This window comes from Spermophilus citellus, assembly GCF_964194105.1.
Source record: "Spermophilus citellus genome assembly, chromosome: 11".
NCBI classification, from domain to species: domain Eukaryota; kingdom Metazoa; phylum Chordata; class Mammalia; order Rodentia; family Sciuridae; genus Spermophilus; species Spermophilus citellus.
In genome coordinates this window covers 71,885,571-71,904,308 of record NC_138192.1, presented here as the reverse complement: position 1 = coordinate 71,904,308, position 18,738 = coordinate 71,885,571, and positions in this window count along the sequence as shown.

Genomic DNA, 18,738 nt, shown 5'->3' with positions numbered 1-18,738 from the left:
ATTTTCTGTAAAGTGGGGGAAATATGCATAGCTCCTTTTTTTTAGTGTGAACCCTGGCAAAAGGTGTGATTTGGGGGCTTTAAGGAATGATTTCCTCATGGATTTTTTTTAAAACTATGCCTCTGGATCCTCAACACAATCTGCCCCTGGATTTTAAACAAAAGATTCCCAAAGGCAGGTGCAATCTGTCTACAGGTAATTGACTCTGGATTTGAAAAGCAATCCATTTTCTTCACCAATCTGTTCTCTCTCATCCGACACTGTTTCCCCTCAGGAAATACCGGCAATTCAGAAGCCACATATCTGTAGGTCCTCTTGCCTTGCTAGCATTTCATCCTTAGACTATGATGTTCTTTCTCACAGGACAGCGGCACCTTTCTCTCCTGAAAGCTGTCTTTCCCCATCACCTCACTGCTTTCTCATGATACCTGCTAACTCTGAAAATCTGATTCAGGATTCTGGCAAACACTGAATTGGTAACTTTCTCATCATTGTACATTATGGGACTGCTAAAGGCAAAATGAGATTTTGAAAAGGAAAATATTCCCTCTCAAACTCAGAAAAGGCAATTAGTATTCTACATTAGCTGTACAGGTCATCCTAGCTTCCACCCTGGGCATGTCGTGTGATTCAGTGGTGAAGTATCTGCAATTCCAGTGCCGACTTATGTTCCCTGTGGTTGGCTAATCAGGAATTAAGAACACAAGCTGCATCCAGGCTGGTCCTCACCTTCAAAGATTCTGAAACCAAAGCCATCAAAAACCTCTGAAGGAAGTGAAAGCCTTTCTTAAAGTTTGGTGATTCCCCAGGGTCTGGCACAAAAGACTCATCACTATCTCCCTTATTCACATCCATAGCTTTAAAGACCATCCCCAAATGTGTAGATATTTGGGAGAGAAGTCTTCATATTCTTCTTATTGCTCACAAGGCCAACTGATGATATGACTCCCTTTCAATGTAGGCAGAATCACTGCATATGGAGGGATCAGATCACAAAGACACTGCCTCCATTCATTACTTCCTTTCTCCTGACTTCAACATTAAAGATCCAGACTCAGGAGTTCACCAGAGCAGACTCTGCTGCCTCCCTCTATCTTCCCTCCAAACATGTGGTGGGCTGCTCCAATCTGCTGCATCCTGGCAGAACTGCTGCCTTCTGATTGCTGTTGGTTCTTCCTGGACTTACGGTTTTCTTTTCACCATGGTTGGTGTGATTAGGGCCAGGGCCCACTTTGCTTGGAGTAGCAATTCAGCCTTGTATACCTTTCTCTCTCTTTTGCTTTCTCCCTCTCCTCCTTTTTCTCTTTCTCCCACATACCAGCTGAGCTATGGCAGCTCGTCTGATTAAGCAATAGGACTTGGGAACAAATGTAGAAGGTGCACTTAAAATTTTCTAAATTAAATTTTGTTTCCCTTTTCTATTTCTCCCTGAATATATTTTTAGTTTGATATCCATAAGTACTTTTTACTGCTATGTCTTGCTCTCCTTCTGTAGCTGATGGATATTTTTACTTGCATTTTCCATGAAGCAAATTGAGATTTCTAAGCTTAGAAAAAATAAGGTTGTAGTGGAGCTTTGTTCCTTTGCTGTTTTTACCTTCTAGGGCCCATTCACTCTTCTCTTGGAAATGATGACCCAGTTTATTTCTGGGACACTTCCTTCCTCTCTACCCTCAATTCATGCTCTTTGGATTTTCCTAGAGCATGTGACTCAGGTCTGACCATAGTGCTTCTTTCAGAGATCAGAAACCAACATGAATTTTCCTGGGCTATTAAGCACAAATACTGTTTTCCACTGGGTTTGTTTGATCTGGGAAGATGTGATGTGCACTCTGGAAGCCGCCTTCTACTCACAAGGGGACAGACGGCTTTCCTGAGAATGAAGCCAGTGCACAGATGTGTTAAGATATGGTAGAAAGATCCCTGCTCCTGTGACATTGAACTACCAGATGAAGAATCCCTGAAGCCAGGCCACTCTGGAAGTTTTTCTTTATAACCAATAAATTCCCTCCTAAACCAGTTTGGACATGATCATCTGCTACTTAAAATGGAAAAGAACCAATTGATGAAGGCATGAGGTGGTGGTACAATTCTAGGCTCTCCAGTTCAGTTTGCTAGAATTTCAGATTTGGGGCTCTTATCAGGTTAATCATAAAATGCTGCTTTGATTTCTTTGACTACTTTTCCTTGTACTTTTATCTTCCTCTGGAAGCTACCAATGGGGGCAAGATTTGAGCATCTTTTGATTCCATGGGAATAGTGTCATAGTGGCACAAGTGAAATTTTTCAGGATTTGACAAGCCTTAAAACAATATCATCAGACTACAGTTTTAGCTCTTATATTTAAGTCTATGGTCCATTTTGAGTGTGGACCTTTTGTGTATGGTGTGAGGTAATAGTCCAAAATCTTCTTATTCCCATATGCATATCCAACTGTTACAGATAATTTGCTAAAATTCACATATTTTCCTCCAATGAATTGCCTGTCACTGTTGTTGAACATCAAGGAACCATAAAATTAAGGATTTATTTCTGAATCTCAATTCTATTCCATTGAACTATATTTCTGTCCTTACACTGGGACCACACTTAATTGATTTTGCACTGATTTTTATATTGGGTGATGTAAGTTCCCCAAGTTGTCTTTTAATTTTTTTCATTGTCTTGGCTAATCAGGGTTCCTAAAATTTTCATAGGAATCTTAGGATCAGGCTGTTAATGAAGAAAGAATACACCTTAGGTTTTAACTATTGAACATTATCCATGTGTATGAAATGTTTCTGTTTATTTAGATTTTCTTTATTTAACTCAGTAATTTGTTATGGTATTGAGCATACAGATCTTTCACTGCTTTTGTTAAATTTATTCATAAGGATTTCATTCTTTTTTGACACTATATTAAATGAATTATTTTCTTAATTCCATTTTTAAGTTGTTCATTGCTAGTATAAAGAATTAAAACTGGGTGTGGTGTCACATGCTTCTAATCCCAGCAGCTTTGGAGGCTGAGACAGAAGGATAACCAGTTCAAAGCCAGGCTCAGCAATTTATCAAAGTCCTTAGCAACTTGGCCACACCGTATCTCTAAATAAAATATGAGAAGGGCTGGGGATGTTGTTTCCAGGTTAAGGCTCCTGGGTCTAACCCTACCAAAATTTTTTAAAAAATAATTTTTGTATGTTAATCTTGTGTAATAAAACCTTTGCTAAACTCATTTGTAAGTTCTGGTAGCAGAAAAAAGTTGTTGGATTTTTGTTGTTGTTTCTCTCCATTCTGTAATCTTTTAGTTTTTCTTTTCTTGCTCTATTGCACTGGTTAAAGCAACCAGGTACAAGTTAAACAGAAGTGGAGAGAGTAGAGGTCCTTGCCTTTTTAGGAGAAAAGTCATTTTTTTTTCTTGTTTGTTTGTTTATAGATGCTCTTTATCAGATGGAGGAATTTGCTTCTATTCCTACTTTGTTGGAAGTGTTCTTTCTTGTTTGATTTTGTCAAATATTTTGTCTGAGAAAATCATGTAGTTTTTGTCCTTTATTTTATTAATATGATAAATTACATTAATTGATTTTCAAATGTTAAACTTACCTTAAATTTCTGAGATAAATCTTACCTGGTCATGATGTGCAATGCTTTTTGCATGTTGCTTTTGGCTTGCTAATATACTCACATGCCAGTTCACAAGAGAGCTATGTTCCAAGAAATGTGTCATTAGCAATTTTGTCCTTTTGAAAATATTGTAAGATTGTACATGCACAAATAAAGATGGTATAGCTTACCATATACCTTGGCTATATGGCATAACATATATAACATTGATTATAAGTATAGTTACATCATGTAACTATACTTATAATACCATAGGCAATTGTAACACAATAGAGTTTGTGTTTCAAAACATATCTAAAAAAGAAAATAAAAATAGACATAACTGAATGTAAAAAAAATGATGTAAAAATACAATGTACAAGAAAAAAATGATACACCTTTGTATTTACCATGAGTGGTATTTGCATAATTGGTCCAGGTGAGTCACTGATTGGAGTGGTGGGTGAATGTGAATGTCTGTGGACCACAAACCCTTTACACTTTGGCTACACTAAGGTTATAAAAATATTTTTTTTACGTTTCAATAATAGATTAGTCTTTGCTTATTATAACAATTTTTTCTTTGTAAACTAGCTTTTTAAAACCTTTTTGACTATTGCAAAACAGTTTGAAATACAAAGTATATTATGTATAAAAATTTACTGCTTTATACCCTTGTTTTATAAACTCTTTTCTATTCTAAAATTATTTATTTTACTTTTCAAACTTTTTGATAAAAATCAAGATGCAAACATACATGAACCTAGTCTGCACAGGGTGAGAGTCCTCAGTATCACTGTCTTCCACCTCCATGTCTTGTCCTGCTGCAGAGTCTTCAAGGACAGAAACAGACATGCATCTGCCACATCCTGGGAGAGCAATGGCTCCTTCTGGAATTCCTTCTAAAGCACTTGCCTTAGGCTCTTCCTGATGAGGTGGCACTTTCTTCAGAAATATGTCCATGTGGGTTTTTCATTCATTTCTTTTTGCATCACAGACATGCTTGCAGATAGATAATGCACCATGACTGTTCCTCTGCACTAATAAAAGCCTTTCTGTGCTGGGATCCATGTTTTCAATCTCTATAAGGAGCTTGTTGAGGTCTGCAAATGCTTCTGCTGAACATTTTTTCACTGTGGACTTTTTTGGGGGTTCTTCGTCTCCTAAAGTTGACTTTCTCTTGCCTCTTCTTCAGTGATATGTTCCCTAGGTGACAGAACTATTTTCACCCCCTTGTAATCCTGTACGTGGTCCCATCTCTCATGTACATGGTCCCATCATTGACTGCAATATAGTTATGTGGCACATCACTATGTTTTTCTTCATTTTCTCTCTCCTCTCTTCTTGGGACTCCTATTACATTTGTGCTAATATGCTTGTCCTACAAGTGTCGGAGGTACAATTTCTTCCATCTTTCTCTGTATTCTTCAGTTTGTATAACTCTTATTAACCTATTTTAGTGTTCACTGATTCTTCTGTCAACTCCTTATTATAGTTTACATTTCTTTTTTTTATTGGTTGTTCACAACATTACAAAGCTCTTGACATATCATATTTCATACATTAGACTCAAGTGGGTTATGAACTCCCATTTTTACCCCAAATACAGATTGCAGAATCACATTGGTTACACATCCACATTTTTACATAATGCCATATTAGTAACTGTTGTATTCTGCTACCTTTCCTATCCCCTACTATTCCCCCTCCCCTCCCCTTCCATCTTCTCTCTCTACCCCATCTACTGTAATTCATTTCTCTCCTTGTTTATTTTCCCATTCCCCTCACAACCTCTTATATGTAATTTTGTATAACAATGAGGTCTCCCTCCATTTCCATGCAATTTCCCTTTTTTCTCCCTTTCCCTCCCACCTCATGTCTCTGTTTAATGTTAATATTTTTCTCCTGCTCTTCCTGCCTGCTCTATTCTTAGTTGCTCTCATTATATCAAAGAAGACATTTGGCATTTGTTTTTTAGGGATTGGCTAGCTTCACTTAACATAATCTGCTCTAGTGCCATCCATTTCCCTGCAAATTCCACGATTTTATCATTTTTTAGTGCTGCATAATACTCCATGGTGTATAAATGCCACATTTTTTATCCATTCATCTATTGAAGGACATCTGGGTTGGTTCCACAGTCTAGCTATTGTGAATTGTGCTGCTATGAACATCGATGTGGCAGTATCCCTGTAGTGCGCTCTTTTAAGGTCTTCAGGGAATAGTCCGAGAAGGGCAATAGCTGGGTCAAATGGTGGTTCCATTCCCAGCTTTCCAAGAAATCTCCATACTGCTTTCCAAATTGGCTGCACCAATTTGCAGTCCCACCAGCAATGTACAAGTGTACCCTTTTCTCCACATCCTCGCCAGCACTTGTTGTTGTTTGACTTCATAGTGGCTGCCAATCTTACTGGAGTGAGATGGTATCTTAGGGTGGTTTTGATTTGCATTTCTCTGACTGCTAGAGATGGTGAGCATTCTTTCATGTACTTGTTGATTGATTGTATGTCCTCCTCTGAGAAGTGTCTGTTCAGGTCCTTGGCCCATTTGTTGATTGGGTTATTTGTTATCTTGTTGTCTAATTTTTTTGAGTTCTTTGTATACTCTGGATATGAGGGCTCTATCTGAAGTGTGAGGAGTAAAAATTTGTTCCTATGATGTAGGTTCCCTATTTACCTCTCTTAGTGTTTCTCTTGCTGAGAAAAAAACTTTTTAGTTTAAGTAAGTCCCATTTGTTGATTCTTGTTATTAACTCTTGTGCTATGGGTGTCCTATTAAGGAATTTGGAGCCTGACCCCACAATATGTAGATCAGAGCCAACTTTTTCTTCTATCAGACGCAGAGTCTCTGATTTGATATCAAGCTACTTGATCCATTTTGAGTTAACTTTTGTGCATGGTGAGAGGAGGGGATTCAGTTTCATTTTGTTGCATATGGATTTCCAGTTTTCCCAACACCATTTGTTGAAGATGCTATCTTTCCTCCATTGCATGCTTTTAGCCACTTTATCAAATATAAGATAGTTGTAACTTTGTGGATTAGTCTCTGTGTCCTCTATTCTGTACCATTGGTCCACCAGCCTGTTTTGGTACCAGTACCATGCTGTTTTTGTCACTATTGCTCTGTAATATAGTTTGAAATCTGGTATCGCTATACCGCCTGATTCACACTTCCTGCTTAGAATTGCTTTTGCTATTCTGGGTCTTTTATTTTTCCATATGAATTTCATGATTGCTTTATCTATTTCTACAAGAAATGCCGTTGGGATTTTGATTGGCATTGCATTAAACCTATAGAGAACTTTGGGTAATATCGCCATTTTGATGATGTTAGTTCTGCCTATCCATGAACAGGGTATATTTTTCCATCTTCTAAGATCTTCTTTTACTTCTCTTTTTAGGGTTCTGTAGTTTTCATTGTATAAATCTTTCACCTCTTTTGTAAGGTTGATTCCCAAGTATTTTATTTTTTTGAGGATATTGTGAATGGAGTGTTTTTCCTCATTTCTGTTTCAGAAGTTTTGTCGCTGATATAAAGAAATGCCTTTGATTTATGCGTGTTGATTTTATATCCTGCCACTTTGCTGAATTCATTTATTAGTTCTCGTAGTTTTTTTGTAGACCCTTTTGGGTCTTCTAGGTATAGAATCATGTCATCCGCAAATAGTGATAATTTAAGTTCTTCTTTTCCTATTTATATGCCTTTAATTTCTTTCGTCTGTCTAATTGCTCTGGCCAGTGTTTCGAGAACTATGTTGAACAGAAGTGGTGAGAGAGGGCATCCCTGTCTTGTTCCAGATTTTAGAGGGAATGCCTTCAATTTTTCTCCATTCAGAATGATGCTAGCCTGAGGCTTAGCATATATAGCTTTTACAATGTCGAGGTAAGTTCCTGTTATCCCTAGTTTTTCTAATGTTTTGAACATAAAGGGATGCTGTACTTTGTCGAATGCTTTCTCTGCGTCTATCAAGATGATCATATGGTTCTTATCTTTAAGTCTATTGATGTGGTGAATAACATTTATTGATTTCCATATATTGAACCATCCTTGCATCCCAGGGATGAATCCTACTTGATCATGGTGCACAATTTTTTGATGTGTTTTTGTATCAGATTTGCCAGAATTTTATTGAGGATTTTTGCATCTAGGTTCATTAGAGATATTGGTCTGTAGTTTTCTTTCTTTGAGGTGTCTTTGTCTGGTTTCGGAATCAGGGTGATGTTGGCCTCATAGAATGAATTTGGAAGAGCTCCCTCTTTTTCTATTTCCTGAAATAACTTGAAAAGTATTGGTATTAATTCTTCTTTAAAGGTTTTGTAAATCTCCGCTGTATACCCATTCGGTCCTGGGCTTTTCTTGGTTGGTAGTCTTTTGATTGCTTCTTCTATTTCATCCATTGATATTGGTCTGTTCAAATTGTGTGTATCCTCCTGACTCAGTCTGGGCAAGTCATATGACTTAAGAAATTTATCAATGTCTTCACTATCTTCTATTTTATTGGAATATAGGTTTTCAAAATAATTTCTAATTGTCTTCTGTATTTCTGTAGCATCTGTTGTGATATTGCCTTTTTCATCCCGTATGTTAGTAATTTTAGTTCTCTCTCTTCTTCTCTTCGTTAGCATGGCGAAGGGTCTGTCAATCTTATTTATTTTTTTGAAGAACCAACTTTTAGTTTTGTTAATTTTTTCAATAGTTTCTTTTGTTTCAATTTCGTTGATTTCCGCTCTGATTTTAATTATTTCTTGCCTTCTGCTACATTTGCTGTTGTTTTGCTCTTCCTTTTCTAGGGCTTTGAGATGAAGTGTGAGCTCATTTATTTGTTGGTTTTTTCTTTTTTTGAGGAATGACCTCCAGGCGATGAATTTCCCTCTTAAATCATGTGATTCATCAGCCAGAGAATTCCCTCTTAAAACTGCTTTCATTGTGTCCCATAGATTCCGATATGTTGTGTTTGTATTTTCATTTATCTCTAAGAATTTTTTGATTTCCTCCTTTATGTCTTCTGCAACCCATTGATCATTCAGTAACATATTGTTCATTTTCCATGTGATGTAGGATTTTTCCTTCCTTCTTTTATCATTGATTTCCAGTTTCATTCCATTATGATCAGATAAAATGCATGGTATTATCTCCACCCCTTTATATTTACTGAGGGTTGCCCTATTGCATAATATATGGTCTATTTTTGAGAAGAATCCATGTGCTGCTGAGAAAAAAGTATATTCACTTGATGATGGTTGATATATTCTACATATGTCAGTTAAGTCTAGGTTATCGATTTTGATATTGAGTTCTATAGTTTCTTTATTCAACTTTTGTTTGGAGGATCTGTCCAATGTGAGAGAGGTGTGTTGAAGTCACCCATAATTATTGTGTTGTGGTCTATTTGATTCTTGAACTTGAGGAGAATTTGTTTTATGAACGTCACAACACCATTATTTGGTGCATAAATATTGATAATTGTTATGTCTTGTTGGTGAATGGTTCCTTTTAACAGTATATAATGTCCTTCCTTATCCCTTTTGATTAACTTAGTCTTGAAGTCGATTTTATTCAATATGAGGATGGCCACCCCTGCTTGCTTACGAGGACCGTGTGCATGGTATATTTTTTCCCAACCTTTCACCTTGAGCCTGTGTATGTCTTTTCCAATCAGATGTGTCTCCTGGAGGCAGCATATTGTTGGATTTGTTTTTTTAATCCATGTTACCAGCCTATGTTGCTTTATTGGAGAGTTTAAGCCATTAACGTTTAGAGTTACTATTGATATATGGTTTGTACTTCCAGCCATGTTTATTTATCTTTTTTTAAATTTTAGTTTGTTTCTCCATGATTATCTTTCCCCTCGCCCTCTGTCTTTACCGAGGCACTTCCTACTGATGGTTTTGGTTATTGTTTTTCATTTCTTCCTCGTGTAGTGTTTTGCTCAAGATGCTTTCCAATGCTGGTTTTCTGGCTGCAAATTCTTTTAACTTTTGTTTATCATGAAAGATTTTTATTTCGTTGTCGTACCTGAAGCTTAATTTTGCTGGATACAGAATTCTTGGTTGGCATCCATTGTCTTTCAGTGTTTGAAATACGTTGTTCCAGGATCTTCTCGCTTTCTGCGTCTGTGATGAAAAATCCGTTGTTAACCTTATTGGTTTACCCCTGAATGTAATCTGCCTCCTTTCTCTTGTAGCTTTTAATATTTTCTCTTTGTTCTGTATATTGGATATCTTCATAACACAGCTGTTCCGGGCTCAGTGTGTGTTCTGAGAGGCCCAGACTGTTTGCCCCCAGATCCACATCAGCTCAGCATTGCCTAGTGATCCTGATCAAACAGCATTTAGACGGTTTACGACTCCCTATGCCTGCGCAGCTGAAGAGGTCAGAGACTTGATCTTTCCGCACCCGCCGCCATGTTCCAAAATCTCCTACATTTCTTTATTGAGTCTTCCTCTCATTAACCATTCTTTTCTATTAACTCCTTATATATTTTTTTTTAGTTTTATTGATTTAATTTTTTTAAGTACGACAGTGGAATGCATTACAATTCTTATTACACATATAGAGTACAATTTTTCACATCTTTGTTTTAATTGCTACTTTGAATTATGTCAACAAAATCCAATACCTAATCCCACTCAGCATCAACTTCTGTTGGTTTCTTTTTCCTGATGGTAGCTAATACTTGAATGTTTCTTTTCATGTCTTAGAGATTTTTTTTTAACTGGGCATTATAGATAATACTTTATAACAATTCTGAACTATAATTATTTTTTTCCCTGCCAGTTGTTAGTGGTAAAATTTTGTTTGGCACCTTAGTTTGTTTCTTCAGTGCTGGGGATTGAACCCAGCACATGCTAGGCAAGTACTGTACCACTGAACTACATCCCCAGACACAGCATCTTAGATTTAATATGTGGACTCTTTTTTTTTTTCTATAATGTGTGACTACTAATGCCTCTACTCAGCTTACGTTTATTTTATTTTTCATCCATGATGCTTAGGGGAGTCACATCTGCTTCTGTATAACTTAATGGTCAGCTAATGACTTGTCAGAGATTGTGCTCTGACATTCTAGCTATAATTCTTATCACTCTGCTGATGGATCTGTATATGGATTGATATTCATGTTCAAATTTCAGGGAGTTGTCAAGTCTGCATCAACATTTGTTATATTGTAGGCCATCTCAGTTCTACAGTGTGAATCATGTGTGTCTCCCTCCAGCCAGAGATGGGCGAAGAATTTCTATAGCCTCTCTACATCTCTCTTGTTTTCCAGAACTCCCTACTAATGTTCTAGATTGTCCTCTGGCACACTACTGTGCCCAATGGGGCTGTAACTTCTGGCTAGCAGAGCTGTTGCCTTTGCCTTGGCAGGGCTGCTGATTATTAGCATTGGCACTAACAGCTTGGTGGGACATGGATTTCTATCTACTCCAAATCAGCTCCATCCAGCTTTTTGTGGTTAACCTCACCCTGGCAAAATGATCCTCTTGAATGGCCTAGGGGAAAGGAAGGAAGAACATGAACCACTTGGACAAGAAAGCCATAGACTCCCACTGTTGTCCCACTGTTGGAGTTCTTGCCCTTTTTAAATTAATGTTCCTTTATTTGTTGTTTTCTTTTAGTGTATCTCCAGAGCCCTGAAATAGTTATGGTAATTTCATTCAGTGTTATTGCTGTTTGGGGTGAGGAGAGGATTTGCCAACCTCTTCAGTCTACCACAGCCAGTGGTTGGATGTTTTAAAATGCAAAAATGACAGTTACTTATGTATATATTCCTACCTTTTTATTTTCTTTGACTATTTTGAGTCAATAAGAAATGTCTGTTTGTCAAAACCATTTCTTTGCAATTGTCTAAAGGCTTCACAGATTTGGTTAATCCCTGTAATCATAACAGTTACCATGTTAAATTATAAATTGTTGTTATGGTTGGATATGAAGTGTCCCCCAAAAGCTCATGCATGAGACAATGCAAGAAGGCTTAGAGGTGAAACAATTGGGTTATGAGAACCTCAACTGAATCAGTGCATTAATCCCCTGATAGGGATTAACTGGGTGATAACTGTAGACAGGTAGGGTGTAGCTGAAAGAGCTGGGTTATTGGGGGTGTGCCTTTTGGGTATATAATTTGTGTCTGGTTTGTGGAGTCTCTCTCTCTGCTTCCTGGTATCAAGATCCCAGCTGCTTTCCTCTGCCACACTTATCCGCTGCAATGTTCTGCAATGTTCACCTCAAACCCGGAGGAATGGAGCTAGTTGTCTGTGGACTGAGACCTCTGAAACTGTGAGCCCCCAAATAAAGCTTTTTCTCTTCTAAAATTGTTCTTGCCAGGTCTTTTAATCACAGCAGTGAAAAAGCTGACTAAAACATTTTTTACCAGTGTTTTATTCCTTAAATCCCACTAAACTGTGAACTCCATCAAGGCAGAGGCCATTTCTTTTTTGTCATGAACTCTAGTCCTGAGACCTAGCGCAGTCTGCTATATCGCGTGGTGCTCAGACTTACTTACAAATATTTGCTGAGTAATTTTTCCTGTCGTATCCCTTGTCCTAGGTAGGTGAATCTGTGCTGAGGTAAAAAGGGAAGGAATATTGACTAGAAATCTGCTTTTATGTTATTAGTCACCTGGGCCTTCTTTGTTCAGGAAAGCACAGCTTTGCTCTCAAATGGGCTGGGCATTTAACCATCAGTATTTTACTTGGCAACCCCTGAACTTGTTTTAGAAAACCCTTACATGAATTATAGTTTTAGGTAGGCAGTGTAATAGGGCTGGAAATATTGCTGTAAGTAACCAGTCGAATATCATCCTATTTGGGTCTCCATTTTTCCATCTGAAGAATAATAAAGTTGGACTATATTAGTTTTATTAGTTTTCAAACCTGGCTGCGTGGGTGAATAACCTCTGATAGTTGTCCTGTTGTTAGAATACCAGGGCCAAGGAGTAGTAGTTGGCGTTTTTTAAAAGTTCCAGTGGTGTTTTGTAGTCAGCTGCACTGGCAAGTGGGTGGCACTGGAGAATTACTGGAATAGATGATCTCAAAGGCCCTTTTCAGTTCTGAGCTTATCCTTTCCCATTCTTCTTAAAAAAAAATGAAAACTTTTTTGGGTTATACACTCAGTGTCACCCCCAACCTCTGTGCTGAGAGGGAGTCTTTGAAGAAGTAGCTTATTTAGGCAAAGAAAAGACAGTTTCTGGGTTGTTTTTGTGTAGTCATGTAAAACTTGGGTTTCGTGTGCTCCCCAGAGTGAAGAACATAATGAGAAATGGGAATGGGATGAAAGAAACTTACTTCTTTTTTTGGCTGACTGATAATTGGTATAGGTTGAGTACTGCTAATTATCTAATGAAGGAGGCTGACAATGTATTTGATCACTCTATCCTTTCTGGATCTGCAAGTGAATGTCTGCTATTGTCTCTTTCCTTTCCTACGCTTTAGAAAAAGCAGCATGAGCTTATTTTAAAATAAATTGAATGAGATCTTGCATTCAAAGAGGGTACACTGGGACTCATTTTTTAACAAATTTCACAGATTTATTTTCCTGGGAATAGAATGAAATAGACTTTGAGAAGCATGTCAGAGAGTTGCCTTGAGGGAAGTGTGGCTTCCAGACCACTTGCATGTTTCCATTCAGATGCAGGCATTTGATTCCTTTTGTCGGTGAGAAATTAAGACCTATCTAGGTCTCTTAAGGGGAAGCTGAGATCAATGTGGTAGTCTGAAAATGCTAATGATCCTGGAGTTGCTGGAAGAGAATGCTTCTTCTGGACACCATTCTTTGCTTAGCTAGGCTGTCATCAGGTAAGCCTAGGGGACAACTTCAGAATGGCTGCTCCTAAGACACCAGGGTGTGCTCTGTTCTCCACGTATGACTCTAGGCCACTTCTGCTCTTGTAGAGGTCCTCCATTGAACTTGGTGTTATTATTTGGCAGATAGCAATTCTATTTTAAAGGCAGAAAAATCATAGATAGTTTAAATATAAAATTTCCTAACCCAGGGATTCAGTCTTCTTGGAAGGATGACCCACATTTTTGGACAGTGGTATCTGATAGTGGTAGGTATTTTGATGAAATCATAGTATTCATCCTTGCAGAAATATAACATATGCACTAAAAATAATATTTACAAAGAGTAGAACAATGCATAAAACATGTCTTTAAAAAGTATTCAAAATAATGTGGAAAATACTACTAATATGTAAAAATAGACACAGGAAAATCATTTGAAGGGAATGTACAGAATAATAAATGCATTACCGGTAGATAACTATGATTGACAACAATTAGTTGAATATCTCAAAATTAGCTACTAAAGAGGATTTTGAATGTTCCCAACACAAAGAAATGATAAATGTCTGAGGTAATGGATACACCAGATACCCCGATCACACACTTGAGAGAAGTATGGCCCCGATCATTTACATTGTGTACATGTATTGAAAGGTCACACTATAGTCCATATGTATGTATTTTGTCTGGGACACTATAAAGGCAGTACTAAGAGGAAAGTTTATTGCATTGAGTGCATTCATTAAAAGAATAAAAAGTCAACAAATAAATGACCTAACACTACATCTCAAAGCCCTAGAAAAAGAAGAATAAATCAACACCAAAAGCAGTAGAAGACAGTAAATAATTAAAATCAGAGCTGAAGTAAATGAAATTAAAACAAAAGAAACAATTGAAAAAATTAACAAAACAAAAAGTTGGTTCTGTGAAAAAATAAATGAAATAGATAAACCCTTGGCCATGCTAATGAAGAGAAAAAGAGAGAAAATTTAAATTACTAAAATACAAGATGAAGAAGGAAATATCACAATGAACATGTTTGAAATACAGAAGATAATTATAAACTATTTTGAAAATTCATACTCTGATAAAATAGAAAATACCAAAGACATTGACAAATATCTAGAGATATATGAACTATCCAAACTGAATCAGGAGGTCATATATGATTTCAACAGATCAATTTCAAGTAATGAAATAGAAAATGCCATCAAAAGCTTACCAACCAAGAAAAGCCCAGGACCATATGGATTCTCAGCTGAGTTCTACAAGACTTTCAAATAAGAATTAACACCAATGCTCCTCAAAGTATTCCATGAAATAGAAAAGATGTGAACCCTTCCAAACTCATTATATGAGGCTAATATCACCCTGATACCAAAACCAGACAAAGACACATCAAGGAAAGAAAACTTCAGACTGATATCTCTGATGAATATAGATGCAAAAATTCTCAATAAAATTCTGGCAAATCACATGCAAAAACATATTAAAAAGATAGTGTGTCATGATCAAGTGAGATTCATCCCAGGGATGCAGGGTTGGTTCAACATATGGAAATCAATAAACATAATTCATCATATTAATAGACTTAAAAACAAAAATCATATGATCATCTCAATAGATGCAGAAAAGCATTTGACAAAATACCTTTATGTTCAAAACATTAGAAAAACTAGGGATAGTAGGAATATACCTCAACATTGTAAAGCTATACATGCTAAAGACAAGGCCAGCATCATTCTAAGTGGAGAAAAATTGAAAGCATTCCTGCTAAAAACTGGAACAAGATAAGGATGTCCTCTTTCACCACTTCTATTCAACATCATCCTTGAAACTCTAGCCAGAGCAATTAGACAAAAGAAAGAAATTAAAGGGATACATATAGGTAAAGAAGATCTCAAACTATCACTATTTGCTGATGATATGATTTTATATCTAGAAGATCCAAAAAATCCACCAGAAAACTTCTAGAACTAAAAAATGAATTTAGTGAAGTAGCAGGATATAAAAATCCACACCAAAAAATCAAATTCATTCCTATACATCAACTATGAATCCACTGAAAAAGAAACTAAGAAAACTACTCCACTCACAATAGCCTCAAAAAACCAAAAAAGAAAAAACACAAAAACACATGGGAATCAATCTAACAAAAGAAGAAGAAGACCTGTACAATGAAAACTACAGAACACTAAAGAAAGCAATTGAAGAAAACCTCAGAAGATGGAAAGATCTCCCATACTCCTGGATAAAAGAATTAATATCATCAAAATGGCCATACTACCGAAAGTGTTATACAGATTTAATGCAATTTAAAATCCCAGTGACATTCTTCATAGAAATAGGAAAAGCATCATGAAATTTATTTGGAAAATAAGAGACCCATAATAGCTAAAGCAATCCTTAGCAAGAAAAGTGAAGTAGGAAACATCACAATACCAGACCTTCAACTATATTACAGGAGTATAGTAATAAAAATGGCATGGTATTGACACTAAAATAGACTTATAGACCAATGGTACAGAATAGAGGACACAGAGATAAACCCACATAAATAGGGTTATGTCATACTAGACAAAGGTGCCAAAAATATTGGCTGGAGAAAAGATAGCCTATTCAACAAATGATGCTGACAAAACTGAAAATCCTTATGTAGCAAAATGAAATTAAATCTCTGTCCCTGACCCTGCACAAAAATCAACTCAAAGTTAATCAAAGACTTAGGCACTAGAACAGAGACCCTGCACCCAATAGAAGACAAAATAGGCCCAAATCTTTACTATGTCAGCCTAGGATCTGATTTCCTTAACAAGACTCCTAAAGCACAAGAAGTCAAATAAAGAATCAATAAATGGGATGGATTCAAATTCAAAAGCATTTTCTCAGAAAAGGGAAACAGTTAATAAAGTGAGGAGAGAGCCTACCAATTGGGAGAAAATCTTCACCACATGCACCTCTAATAAAGCATTAATCTCTGGGATATATAAAGAACTCAAAAAACTTAACACCAAAAATAAATAAATAAATAAATAAATAACCCAATCAATAAATGGGCTAAGTAGCTGAAAAGACACTTCACAGAAGAAGAAATACAATTGGTCAACAAATATATGAAAAAGTGTTCAACATCTCTAGCAATCAGAGAAATGCAAATCAAAACTACTCTAAGATTTCATCTCACTCCTGTCAAATGGCAATCATCAAGAATATAGGCAACAATAAATGTTTGTGAGGATGTGGTGTAAAAGGTACACTTATATAATGCTGATGGGACTGCAAATTGGTGCAACCACTATGGAAAGCAATATGGAGATTCCTCAGAAAATTGGGAATGGAACCACCATTTGACCCAGCTATCCCACTCCTTGGTTTATACCCAAAGAACTGCAAATCAGTGTGCTATAGTGACACACCCACATCAATGTTTATAGCAGCTCAATTCACACTAGCTAGACTATGGAACCAACCTAGATGTCCCTCAATAGATGAATAGATAAAGAAAATGTGGCATATATATATTCAATGGAATATTACTCAGCTTTAAATAAGAGTAAAATTATGGCATTTGTCAGTCAGTGGTTGGAGTTGGAGAGTATCATGCTAAGTGAAATAAGCCAATCCCACAAAAATCAAAGGCCAAATGTTTTCTCTAATATGCAAAAGCTAATTCACAATAAGGCTGGGGACACTAGGGAAGAATAGTATTACCTTAGATTAGATAGAGGGAAGTGATGGGAGGAGAGGGGAGGGGATGTGAGGGTAGGAAACATAGTAGAATGAAACAGACATTATTACTATGTGTATATATCTGACCAATATGATTCTGCAACATGTACACTAGGAAAAATGAGAAATTATATCCCATCTATGTATGATATATCAAAGTGCATAAATGCACTCTATTGTCATGTATAACTAATTAAAACAAATTAAAAATTTTAAAAATAATTTGATATTTAAAACAAAAATAAATAAAAAATTTAAAAAATATGTTAAAAATAATGATGAGTACATTAGAATGGTGGGGTTGATGGGTCTTTTTAAATTTTTCATATTTTCTGTAAGGTGCTTTAAAATTTATCACTATGTTTAATTAAGGATGAATGCTAATGGAGTGAGGACCATCTCACAACCTGAGCAGCCATCTCTACCTCTATCTTCTCTTTCCTCACATACTCCTTCATTCAAAGAGTAATAAAGAAGGTGCTGATACACAAGAAAGAGACTTAGAAGTCTGCATTGGCTGTCCTAAGGCAATTTAGGAGATTTTGGGGGTGCTGGATCACTAAGCACACCTAGACCATTGTACTAGTTGAACTCTTTCATTCATTCTTTCTTTCTTCTTTCTTTCTTTCTTTCTTTCTTTCTTTCTTCTTTCTTTCTTTCTTTCTTTCTTTCTTTCTTTCTTTCTTTCTTTCTTTCTTTCTTTCTTTCTCTCTCTCTCTCTCTCTTTCTTTCTTTCTTTTTTTGTACCAGTGATTGAACTCAGAAGCACTTGACCTCTGAGTCATGTCCACAGCTCTATTTTGTATTTTATTTAAAGACAGGGTCTCACTGAGTTGCTTAGCACCTTGCTTTTGCTGAGGCTAGCTTTGAATTCAAGATTCTTCTGCCTCAGCCTCCTGAACCATTGGGATTATAGGTCTGCACTACTGTGCCCCGCTAGACCATTGTATTAAATATGAGATACTCTATCTTAAAAAGAATATTTACAAATTGTTCTGACAAGGAAGAATTCTGGTAAATGAATGATGAAAATGTTACTGCACCTGCCCCCTCAGTCCCACACTTGGGTGGCTACCTAAACTTGCTCTACTTAAATCCAAATGACTCTTCAGTTACTGAAGAGTCCAACATCTACTGCTACTACCTTTAATACCCTAATGACATTACCTACTCTGCTTTAAGACCTTTAAGTAACTCTATTCCCCATCTTCTGAAGCCACTCTGTTTCAGCCAAATAGAATGTCATGGTTCACACTATTCTTTGCTCACACTATTCTCTTTACCTGATATTGTCTGCCCTCTTCCTTGACAAGCTTTTAATCAGTTTATTTAGTTTAGAAGTCACCTATTCTATAACACTTATAATAAAGTCACTATATGATGACTTGCTTTCTCATCTCCTCCTCTCTCACATTCTTTTTAGATTCTTAATAGGTAAATAATCACACTGTATCATCAGGATTTACTTCAGGTTTGTTTCCTCTGTCCCAAAACATTCAACTCCCCTGGGGAAAGAATGCTACCTTATTAATCTTATTATACACAGCACAGTGGTAAGTTTTTTGGCACACAATAAATAATAAATATTTGTTAAATGAAAAATCATTCATTCATCAGTTATTATATGAATTAATGAATGAATTAA